This window comes from Acinonyx jubatus, chromosome D1 (genome assembly GCF_027475565.1).
Source record: "Acinonyx jubatus isolate Ajub_Pintada_27869175 chromosome D1, VMU_Ajub_asm_v1.0, whole genome shotgun sequence".
Taxonomy (NCBI): domain Eukaryota; kingdom Metazoa; phylum Chordata; class Mammalia; order Carnivora; family Felidae; genus Acinonyx; species Acinonyx jubatus.
Genome location: NC_069390.1, coordinates 104283326 through 104296088, shown reverse-complemented (window position 1 = coordinate 104296088; position 12763 = coordinate 104283326). Strand labels below are relative to the sequence as shown.

The 12763-nt window shown below is 42.9% G+C and overlaps 1 protein-coding gene across 5 annotated transcripts in view; it reads left to right on the top strand.

The window, feature by feature from the left end:
- The window catches only part of POU2AF2 (POU class 2 homeobox associating factor 2), a 483397-nt gene that overhangs the window by 74861 nt on the left and 395773 nt on the right, over positions 1–12763 (top strand). For all 5 annotated transcript variants that reach the window (XR_008290705.1, XR_008290706.1, XM_053204129.1 and 2 more), the window contains exon 2: positions 1387–1510. The gene's annotated coding sequence lies outside the window, so the exon portion shown is untranslated. The remainder of the gene's footprint in view (positions 1–1386; positions 1511–12763) is intronic.

Below are 12763 nucleotides of genomic sequence, written 5' to 3'. Positions count from 1 at the left end.
GCTGCTGTCCTCCGTGAGGAGAGGCTCATGGCCCTCGGGCTGGAGGATGGCAGTGCCTAGGGATGCTGGTCACACTGCTCTCACATCCTTGTCATTCGGTCCTTTTGGCATCTATACCATTTGCTACAGAGAGTAAATAGATGGAGGTGATAGGAAGCAGTTAAAGACAGGCTCTGGTTCAGTCCTAGTTTCCTCTACTTGAAGCCTCTTTCCTCTTTAAGCCTCAGTTTCTTCATCTGTAAAATTATGCTAGTTAACACCTATCCTGCAGAGTGTTGTAAGGATTAGGCACAGATATGGCATACAAAGCACTTAGCCTGGGGTTCGTACTTAGAAGCCTCTCAAAGGGAAGCCATTAAATGTTCTTACTATCATCAGTGCATGGAGGAAAGTTTTCATTGGTGTGAAAAGGCAAATGTATGGAAATAATGAGAGATTGGCAGTAAAAACAAACAACGGGTAGCAGAAACATCTACACAAAATGGGTTACTTTACTAATAAGAAAAAGAAAAGAAAATTGATTTTGAAAAAAATTCAGTTTACTAAAGCATCTCTGGTGACCTTATAGCCAATAGTCATGACTCTGAAGATGTATATTTCTTCCAATATCTGACTGCACTAGAATAGATGGTTTGAAAACAATACAAGCTAAATTCCAGGAAATTCTACATATTTGGGGGATGATGATGTGCAACATTTTGAAATAACGGGTAACAGTGCTCACCTGAAACGACCTTGAAACTTGACAAAGCATTTAAAAATAGACTGAACCAAATTTTAATGTTCTGGAAATATGCAGCATCATGAGGCTAGAGCAAGTTGTTTGCGGATTAGTTTCATGTCCTGTTCTGGGACTTTATCTATCTATTTATTTTTTTGCACTTAATACTACCAAATGGTAACTTGTGTTATTCTCTAGTGGTATCATGTGTTTTCATTTTATCACAGGACGAAATTATGTTGTCCTTCAGAGCAGGGACCAGGTCTTAAAATTCTTTTGCCACAGTTATAGTACCTGACTGTGAGAGAGTTCGGTATGTAGGAGGCGCTAAGTAAACACTGGAAAGAGAGATGTTTCATCTTTCTTTCAGGCTTATTATCCAATTAATTCATTCTCATTCCACATGAAAACCCTAAAATGTCTTCATTATTGTACTAGGAGATAAAGTGTAGAAGGAGCTGGAGAAGTCTTAATCTCAAAATGTTTAGTTATTCCTGCAGATTAAAAAATAAACCTAAGCTTCTCTTCCATAATCAGATATAGATGTTTATTACTCAAAAACAAAACAAAACTTTCTCACTGATTTAGTGGCTGACAGATCTCACACTCTATGGTGCTAATTGCCCTATTTATGTCTGTTTTTTTTTTTTTTCCATTTGAAACAGAAGTACTGAAGCAAATGCATGACCAGACTGAAGGATGGCTGACTTTCTGTATCAGTTGCTATACTCTGATGTCTTCTAGAAGAGGGGAGAGTGAGACAGGAGGCCGCTGGAGTATCTCCAACAGGTAAAGCCCATGTTCTGATAGGGCAATGGCAGTGGAGATAAGAGGTGGGGCCAGTTTCCAAATCTGGATTGAGTTTGTTTGGTTGGAAAGACAGAATTTGTCGATGGCTTGGTGCGAAGGAGAAGGAAGAGTGGAGGGTGAAGCCAAGATTTCTAGCTTGGGGGACAGGAGACTGGAAAGACCACCCACAGAGTCAAGGACAGAAGGAACAGGTTGAAGCATGGTGAGGAACTGGGTAAAATAATTCATATAAGGACACATTGGGTGTGAATTCATTCTGAGACTTCTGTGGTGTGTGAATACCCCACCTCTTGGTTTTCTCACCTGTAAGGGGTATTATCCCTCCTCGGGCTTTCCTCCACACTCCTCCCAGAGGGTGGAGCCGAGCTCTGATCTTAGCATCCCTTGATTTTTTTTCACTTGGCTTGAGTGTCTACTTTCTTCATCTTCAAGATTTATTAGAAAGATTCCAAATTATCTGCAGCCTCTTCCTAAGGACATTATCTTGGAAACAATGTTAGAACATCTGTTTTTCCAACTCAGTATGTGATCTGAGTATCTTCTATTTCCATCTACCTGGAAAGGTTTCAGATTGTGCTTACGTTATGACCTCCTTGAAGGCAGGAAGACTCTCTCCTGACAATTGGTTTGAAAGTCTTGCAAGCAAATGGAAATTGTATTCCAAATCAGGGGAGCATTTTATTGAGATCCTGGGGCACGAGAATAAATCCAGTGCTGTAATAGGCAGACCCCCAGAGTGAGGCTCAGAATAATCTGATTTATTGCAGTTGCTCTGCTCCTAATTAGTTGCTTAAATTATTTAATCTCTCCAGGACTCAGTTTACTCAATTATAAAAGTAAGGGACAAGATAATCACAAAAAAACCCCAATATAGTTAATATGTTATAGTTAATATGTTAATAGTTCTATGTTATAGTTCTATGTTAATAGTTAATATGTGTATAGATTACTTACTACATGATAGGCACGGTGCTAAGCATATACATGATCTCACTTTCTTATCAGCAATCCTTTGAAGTGGGTACTATTTTCACTTTCCAATTGCAGATGAAAAAACTGAGGCTCGGACAGTTTAAACAAGGTACTGAGGTTCAAAAGCTAGCAAGCGTTGCATCTGAATTCCAATCTGGATCTCTCAAACTCCCAAGCCTTTGCCCTTATCCACCGGATCACTTTTTCTCAAGGTCCCTACCACTTCCTTCTGACATTTTCAAATTTGAAATAACAACAACAAAATTGCAGTGAACAGAATCATGGTGATTTCTTCTCCCCTTGCCCAAATCTAACAAGACTGCTGGAGAGCCAAAAATGTGAACAAGGCCAGTTCTCTATTTTAACTGATCCTGTAACATGTTGGGAGCCTAGCCCTGTACCCAGGGGAAGATGGGAACCACACACCTCCCTTGTTAGCTCTGAAGGCAGGCCAGGAAGTGCACGAGTGTTTATCATAAGCTGCCACTGTCCTTGCCTCCACGTACCGCTCGTGATTCAGAGGAAAGCACTGTGGTCAGGATGTAGATATCATAGCACTGCTCTGAAGCTTCGGTGGGTGCCCTGGTGACTGAGAACTGTTGCCTTGGGAACATTCCCGAAGTGAGTTTAAGACATTGCTTGTAGTTACTTGTTGGATGTTGGTTAATGATACCTGCTAGTGCAATAGAGTCTAACGTCTGTGTCGAATCAGTAAGTTTAGAAAAACCACAACACCCTCCCCCCACCATTAATGCAATCCCTAAGCACCTCCTCGGGACCAGTCACAGGGTAGGTATTGAGGACACAAAGCTGCACTAGACGTTGAATGTACCCTCGGGAGCCGTGGGGAGGAGACAGACACACCAAAAATACAGCCCTGCTGAGGGAAGCACAGCGCACTGAGAACAGAGTAGGCTGAACCTAAAATAATTCCATGGAGGAGTTAAATTTGTGTCTGAAGGTCCCTAAATAGAGGTTCTATGTCCCCTTTCTGGATACTCATCACTGAACCAGATATAAATCTATAGCAACTTTTATGCTGCTATCTAAGAGAGAAGCTGATGGATAGATGTGGCTGGAACGTGAAAAATATGCCATCAAACCAGAGAAGACCCTTCAGTGTCTTATGAGTGCCCATGGAAGGCTTTCTGTCAATAACCATGTATTTTCAGAAACTAGGCCACAAACACTGGCAATTTTTAATATAACAAGACTGTAGAAATGGAATGCAGGACTGTGTTACCTCAGACTTGTTCTTCAGTCTGCTACAGCATGTAGCAAAGCCCAGATGGTTCCAGGTGGGTCCGAGGACTGTGCTCTGCAAATGACTTAGGGGCCAAGGTTGATGGAGGTTCTACCCCCTTTAATACATACTTTCCATCATTGTCCCGGGCATACATATCTGGCCAGGGTAAGGGGAAAGAGCATAGGGGATATTACATAAGAGGATTTTACAGGCTAGGCTGACTGGGAAGTGATACAAATCACCTCTGGTCACATTCAGTGTCCGGGCTTACTGCTAAGTGGCCAACGGTGGCTGGGAAAGGCAACCCACCCATTCGTGATACCAGGAAGAGAGGAAATAGTTGGTGGATAGCAAACAGTTTTTGCCACAACCATGAATGGGGAATGGAGAACTAAGCCAGAGAGGCTTCTGGAGACCCACCTGAGAGAAGAAAAAGCTGGAGGGAAGAGAACAGGATACCCTCTGCTGAAACAGTTTATGTTCCCCACTTCCTCTCCCAGGGAATAAGGCCGAGTCACAAAGCAGCAAATGCCTCCAGAATTTGCAGCCTGAAGTCGTCTAGAAACCTGTGTGTCTATATGCAATTTATACCTTTAGTGTATGCTATGAGTATTACATGGTGTATTCTGATTATTATGCTCCTTGTTAGGAGTTCACATGTGACCCATCCCTTAACCATAACCATAACCATAACCATAACCATAACCATAACCCTAACCCTAACCAGAAGAAGGAGGAGGAGGAGGGGGAGGAGGGAGAAGAGGAGGTGGAGGGGGAAGAGGGAGAGGAGGAGGAGGAGAGGGAGGAGGGAGAGGGGAAGGAGAAGGGGAGGGGGAGAGGAGGGGGAGGGGGAAGAGGAGGAGGAGAAGAAGAAGAAGAAAAGGAGCTATTAGATATTGAACTATCATTGGCCAAATTGAGTTTTCTCAACAAAACAATCAAGTAGCTACTATTATTATAAAAATTTTGCAGATGGGTGTGCCTGGTGGCTCAGTTGGTTAAGTGTCCAACTTCTTTTCAGGCCATGATCTCATGGTTCGTGAATTTGAGCCCCGCTTTGGGTTCACTGCTGTCAGCGCAGAGCCAACTTCTGGTCCTCTGTCCCCCCTCTCTCTCTGCCCCTCCCCTGCTCATGAATGCTCTCTCTCTCTCTCTGTCTCTGTCTCTGTCTCTGTCTCTCTCTCAAAAGTAAATAAACTTAGGGGCACCTGGATGGGTCAGTTGGTTAAGTGTCTGATTTCAGCTCAGGTCATGAGGCCGCAGCTCTTGGGTTCGAGCCTTGTGTTGTGCTCTATGCTGATAGCTGGGAGCCTGGAGCCTGCTTCAGATTCTTTGTCTGTCTGTCTCTCTCTCTGCCTCTCCTCCACTTGCACTTTGCCTCTCACTCTCTCAAAAATAAACATTAAAAAAACTTTTAAATTTTATATAAGTAAACAAACAAACAAACCTAAAAAAAAGAATTTTGCAGATGAGGAAATTCAGGCTTAGGAAAGTTGTATTATGAGCGGTTAATATAAATCAGATAATGTTACTCTTATGCTTAAAAAATTTAGTGGCTTCCTGTTGTGATTAGAATAATCCAGTCTCCTTACTTTGGCCTCCATGCTCTCTATAATATGGCCCAACTTATTTCTGTCGTTCCTTTCCTTCTTTCTCTATGCTCTAGTCTCAAGGGCCTTCTTTTTGTGTGAAACCCCAAATTAATCTTGCCTTAGAGCCTCTGGCCTTTCTTTTCCCTTGGCCCCGGATTCCTCAAATGCCTAGATTGTTTTTGTTAATCAGATTGCAGGTCAAATCCCATATCTTGAAAGAGGCCTTCCCTGACTATTCTATTTAAATTAGCATTTTCTTCCCCCGAATTGTTCTCTGTCATCTCCCTCTGTATCATTTTCTTCATGGCATTTATCTCCCTACAACTATTTTGGTAGTACATCTAGTTTGCTCTCTCCCCTCTCACTGTAAAGCCCCCAAGAATGATGCCCCTGCCCATTTTGTCCGCTGCTGTGTTCCCAGAGCCTAGGACAGCACCTGGCACAGAGGGCACCTAGTAACTATGCTGAATGAATGAAGAAAAGAGTAATGCAACCCATGTTGTAAGATTAGCAAGGGACGGAGCTGGTATTCAAACTCTGTTCTTGCTTATGTTAAAAGCAGTTTGTGACCATCTACTATAAAGCCCGCTAGGCATTCAGTAAACACTGTTGTTTGGACCCAGCAGCAAGAGAACTTGACACATCTTAGCGCCATTAGTGACTGCTGGTCAGGATGCCCCATTTGCGGGCTCTGTCATTTGCGACAAGCTACACAATCCTCCAAATCTGAATTTCTCTGTCTATGCAAAGGGGTAAAAATACCACTTATCTCATCCGTGTGGGGATTAAATGAGACAAGCATATGAAAACTTCTCTGAAGACTTTAAAACATGATATGAATGTTTATTTTTGTCAGGAAGAAAAAGAAATACACATTGTCTTCCTCAGTCCTTCCCATGGCGTTTTGTAGGAGGGCAGGAGGATGTGGTGGGAGGAGGAGGGGGTGGGAAGGGAGACACTGAGCTCTATTTGGACCATCTCAGCCTGGACGAGTGCACCGAGGTTGGGCCTGAGTACAGTCCTGTCGCAGCGTTCACGTCCGCTGATGCTGGGCACGGTTTCCGTGGGGTAGACCTGCCGAAGGGAAAATCAGTTTCCCTGAGAACGTGACCCCACCAGTGGTTCACTCCGTAGTTGGAAGAAGTCTCCATGTCCCAGTGTGCAGACCCAATTGCGCCCAGTAGGGAGATGCTATGGGGAGGGTAAGTAATTGCATTTTGTGACACCAGGTTCCGGTTTACCACCACACAGCTTGAAGTGAAATTGTCTTTTTTTATTTTTAAAAATGTTGTTTATTTTAAAAATGTTTATAAATATTTATTCTCTGAGGGAGAGAGAGAGGTGGGGGAGAGAGAGAGAGAGCAAGAGGGCCCGAGCAGGGGAGGGGCAGAGAGAGGGAGACACAGAATCTGAAGCAGGCTCCAGGCTCTGAGCTCTCAGCATAGAACCTGACGTGGGGCTTGAACCCACAAATGGCGAGATCATGACCTGAGCCCAAGTCGGACGCTTAACCAACTGAACCACCCAGGCACCCCCTGAAGTGAGTTTGTAATAGCAGTGAAGGTGACACCGAGCGGGTGGGATTTTGCCAGATTTCTCTAGCGATTCTTTGAAGACTTCAGGACACTGAATTGTCTTTGCTACCTTTTTACAAGTTTGAGAATACACAAGCAAGGTGATTAATTTCTGCTTTAAACAGATTCTTAACTTGTTTTCCTGTGTGTTGAGGAGGAGTGGGCAGGGTCCTAAATGATCTCTTCCTCTTGCTTATTTTACAAGGAACACAATGAGATGCTTGTCTAAGCTTAGAAGCTCTTTGGTGGCAGAGTTGGGACTAAAACTCAAGTCCTCTGACTCTCAGAACAGTGTTCTAGCCACCACATATGTTCCACTAAATGTATGTTGGAACACAGTGGGTTTTTTGAGCTTGGACTTGTTCCCTTATTTGTCTCCTGTCACATGTGGTTCTTCAGTTTAACACTGCCTCCGGCAGAAAACTATGGACGCCTCTGTCTCGTAAGCCTCTGTGTATTCCCCTTTCTGAAAATATCACAGATTTAGAGGTTTGCTTGAAGAAAAGTCCAAAAGTTTTGGAGCTGCGGCAGGGCTGGGGAGCTCAAAGTGTAAGTGGAAAATATGCTAAGTTTCTCCCTAGTAGTGCTTTTCAGCTGAAGGAGGCAATGACATTTTATTTTTTTTCTATTTGTTTTTCCTTTTTTATTTTAGAGAGAGAGAGTGAGAGAGTACGAGTGTGGGAGAGGGGTAGAGGGAGGGAGAGGGAGAGGGAGAGAGAGAGAGAGAGAGAGAGAGAGAGAGAGAGAGATATTCCAAGGCAGCCTCTATGCTCAATGTAGAGCCCAACGTGGGGAGACACCAGGACCTGGGGGTCACAACCGGAGCCGAAATCAAGAATCAGGTGCTCGGGGTGCCTGGGTGGCTTGGTCCGTTGGGCGTCTGACTTCGGCTCAGGTCATGATTTCACGGTCCGTGAGTTCGAGCCCCTCGTCGGGCTCTGTGCTGACAGCTCAGAGCCTGGAGCCTGTTTTGGATTCTGTGTCTCCCTCTCTCTCTGCCCCTCCCTGTTCATGCTCTGTCTCTCTCTGTCTCAAAAATAAATAAACGTTAAAAAAAAATTAAAAAAAAAAAAAAAGAATCAGGTGCTCAACTGACTGAGCCACCCAGGTGCCCCGAGGCCATGACATTTTAAAGAATGACTTCATATCTTCTATAAGCTTGAGTTAATAGAATTTCTAAATTATTTGCGTTGTAGACTTTCTCCTGCATGAATTGAGAAGCTAGTATTTTTTTTTCAATTCAAAAATTCTAATTGTAGTAAAATACACGTAACATGAAATTAACCATTTCAAGTATACAATTCAATAGTGCCAATTATATTCACGTTATTATGCAGCCAATATCCAGAATGTTTTCATATTGCAAACCTGAAACTCCATACCCATTAAATAGCAACTCCCCATTTCTCCCTACCCCCCACCCCCTGGCAATCACCTTTCCACTTCTGTCTCCATGACTTTGACTACTCCAGGTACATCATGTAAGTGGAATCATACAGTATTTGTCTTTTTGTGACTAGCTTATTTGACTCAGCTTAATGTCTTTAAGGTTCTTACATGGTATAGCATGTGACAGAATTCCCTTCCTAAAACTGAGTAAGATTCCATTGTCTATGTATACCACATCTTGTTTCTCCATTCCTCTGTTGATGGACACTTGGGTTACCTCTACCTCTTGACTATTGTGAATAATGGCTTCTATGAATATGGATGTATGACTATCTCTTCAAGACCCTGCTTTCAATTCCTTTGGGTGTATACTCAAGGAGAGGAATTGCTGGGTCATAATTAACTCTCTATTTTATATTTTTGAGGAACTGATAGGCTGTTTTCCATAGTGACTGTACCACTTATATTCCCACCCTCAGTGCCAGGGTTTCAATTTCTCCACATCCTCACCAACAAGTATTTTCTGTTTTTTTTGTTTGTTTGTTTGTTTGGTTTTTTTTGCAAGTAGTCATCCGAATGAACATGTGGCATCTCACTGTAGTTCCTATTGTATTTTATTAATGACTAGTGGTGTTGACCATCTCCTCATATGCTTACTGGCCATCTGTATATCACACCTAGAGAAACATCAACTACAGTCTTCTGCTTGTTTTAAAATCTCGTTATTTATTTTTCTTGATGTTGACTTGTAGGAGTTTTTTATGTACTCTGGATATTAATCCTTTCTCAGACATATGATTTGCAAATATTTCTCCCATTCTGTGGGTTGCCCTTTCAACTCTGCTGATTGTGTCCTTTGATGCGCAGAAGTTTTCATTTTTCGTGTGATCCATTTTATCTATTTTTTTCTTTCGTTGCCTGTGCTTTTGGTGTCCCATCTAAGAAATCATTGCCAAATCCAATGTCATGAAGATTTTCTTTGGTTTCCTTCTAGGAGCTTTATAGTTTTAGCTCTTAGGTTTATGTCTTTCAATAATTTTGAGTTAATTGTTGTATAGGGTAGAAGGTAAGGATCTACATTTACTCTTTTGCATGTGGATCTCCCAGTTTTTCTAAAACCATTTGTTGAGACTGCCCTCTCTCCATTGAATGGTCGTGGGACCCTCGCGTAAAGTCATTTGACCGGGGCACCTGGGTCGCTCAGTTGGTTAAGCGTCCGACTTCAGCTCGAGTCATGTTTTCACAGTTTGTGGGTTCAAGCCCCGCATCAGGCTCTGTGCTGCTGGCTCAGAGCCTGCAGCTTGCTTCAGATTCTGTATCTCCCTCTCTCTCTGTCCCACCCCCACTCACGCTCTGTCTCTCTCTCCCTCAAAAATAAACATTAAAAAAAAAAGGGAAGTCATTTGACCATATATACAAGTATTTATCTCTAGGCTGTCTGTTCTATCCTCTTGGTCTATATACACATCTTAGGCCAGCACCGTACTGTTTTAATTGCTGTAGTTTCATAGTAAGTTTTGAAATCAGGGAATGTGAGGCCTCCAACTTTGCTCTACTTTTTTCAAGATCGTTCCCGTCTCTTCAGAGTCCCTTGAGATTCAACCTAAATTCTAGGATGGATTTTTTCTATTTCTGCAAAAATGCTGTTGGGATTTTGATAGAGATTGCATTAAATATGTAGACTGCTTTGGGTAATATTGACATCTTCACAATAGTCTTCCAGCCCATAAAAATGGATTGTTTTTCCGCGTCTCTGTCTTTAATTTCTTACAGCAATTTTTGTAGTTTTCAGTGTATCAGTCTTTTGCCTCCTGGGTTAAATTGATTTCTAGATATTTGTGTGTATGTGTGCTATTATAAATGGAATTGTTTCCTTTTTGGATTGTTCCGTGTTAGTGTATAGAAATACAACTTTTTTGTGTGTGTTGATTTTGTGTCTTGCAACTTTGCTTGGTTTATTAGTTACAATATCATTTCTGTGGAATCTTTTAGGTTTTCTACAGGTGAAATCATGTTATTTGCAAACAGAGATCATTTTGTTTCTTCCTTTCCACGTGGGACACCTTATGTTTATTTATTGCCTAACGGCTCTGTCTCGAACTTCCAGTGCTGTGTTGAATAGGAGTGCTGAAAGCAGCCATCCTTGTTACTGAATAACACAATTATCCTGTGTCAAAGGAAATAGCAATATATAGCAAACTGATTTCAAAGGAGAATATTGAAGCTGATAAAAGCCAGACAGAGGGATTTCTGTAGGGATGTTCTTAGACTCACATTGCTTTTCCCCTCCCTGTGTGCTCCAGCAGGGGCAGTGATCTAGGCCATAATCATATTCATCAAATATTCATGGGTGAACACATGCTAATCTAGGCAGTGAAGGTTTAGGGAACAAGACGTCAAAGTCCCTGCTCTCATGGAGCTTACAGTCTAGTTTGGGCATATGTGTGTGTGAGAAATAAACTATAAGGAAAACTTGGGAAGTGTTAAGTCCTACAGAAAACATGCAGTGGGGTTGATGAATAAGTAATGACGTGGAGGCAGTTAAGGGCATCTTATTTGGAGAAGTGACACTTGAGCCACGATGTAAATGAAGCCCCTGTGGCCTTGTGACAAGTGGGAGGCAGTGTTCTAGACAGAGGAACCACAAGTGCATGAGTCTATGGCAGGAACAAGTTTGGCATGCTCGAGCAGGAGAAAGAAGGCCAGTGAGGCTGGCACAGAGTGAGTGAGGACAAAGTGACAGGAGATGAAGTCAGAGAGGTTGGCTGGAGCCAAGTCCTGGAGGGCCTTGTGGAATAAGGGAAGGATTTATTCCTAGAGTGGTGTGATTGGAATCTACATTAAAAAAAAATTTTTTTTAACGTTTATTTATTTTTGAGACAGAGAAAGACAGAGCATGAACAGGGGAGGGGCAGAGAGAGAGGGAGACACAGAATCTGAAATGGGCTCCAGGCGCCGAGCTGTCCACACAGAGCCCAACGCGGGGCTCGAACTCACGGATTGTGAGATCATGACCTGAGCCGAAGTCGGACACTTAACCGACTGAGCCACCCAGGCGCCCCGGAATCTACATTTTAAAGGCGTTCTCCATCTATGTGCTGCCATACAGAGTCAGTATGAAGATAATGGATCGTACCCATGTTGTTCTCACACCTTCCCTTGCCCAGTCGTTGTCATTCATTGAGCACAGGGCCCTGGCCCAGACAGAGGCTTGTCTTTATTCTCATACCAGGCATGAATTTCCAGCCAGCTTTCCAGGACTACAGGGGTGATGAGAGAAGAATGGAAACAGAGACAGTGAAGAGGGAAGACCAAAAGTCAATTTTCATATGTTGAGACTTTCTTTGACTAGAGGTGAAAATACAGTTGACACCATCAGCCCCTTGTCCGGAGGCCCTTAGCCCGCACCACCCTGTGCATTCCAAGAGCTTCATGGACTTCCCTTGACTGAAGGCAGGCCAGGGAGACATTTGCCAGGAAGCAGCCCTCTGCCAATGACCGGATGGGAATTTCAAGAGGAATATTCAAATTTTCTTGTCCTTCACGTGGGAGAACTCAGATGTGTTGTATCTGGTTTTCCAGAATTCCCCAGCAGGATTGAGCCCCAGTTGCCCACAGAAGAATCTTGCTTGATAATACGCCATTTCTGTCCCATTGCCTACATCCCTCATGTTCTTGTCTCAGACTCTGCTTCTGGGGTAACCCAACCTATGATAGAGGATATCTGGCCTGAATCCTGCTAACGATTATTACTTTGGCTATTGGGATCATGTCAGAGGATCCATTTGTTACATGCTTCCTGAACATTTTTTCTATGAACTTCTAGACATGGAAGCTTGAAAGCTTTAACTTGTGAAGAGATTTTGTAAATTACAAACTGCTCCTGCAGACTGGATACAGGGAAACAGAGTGAAATGAAACATTTTCTTAGTTTGTATCTCCAGCATTTAACTCAGTGTCTGACTCTAGTAGGCACTGGAGAAATATTTATTGAATGAGTGAGGTAGAAACTATGGCAACTATCCGAGATGAGATGAAATGTACATACTTTGGTATTTCTTAGATTCTTGGGAAATCCAAGGTAGCACAAAACCTTCCTTGATTCACTTTCCTTTTTTTTTTTTAATTAAAAAATTTTTTTAACGTTTATTTATTATTGAGAGACAGAGAGACAGAGCATGAGCTTGGGAGAGACAGAGAGAGAGGGAAACACAGAATGCAAAGCAGGCTCCATGCTCCAAGCTGTCAGCACAAAGCCCGACGTAGTACTGGAACCCAGAAACCGTGAGATCATTACCTGAGCCGAAGTTGGATGCTTTGCCGACTGAGCCACCCAGGCACCCCCTTTTTAAAAAAAAATTAATGTTTATTCATTTTTGAGAGACAGAGATGCAGAGTGTGAGCAGGGAAGGGGCAGAGAGAGAAGGAGAGACAGAATCCAAAGGAAGCTCCAGGCTCT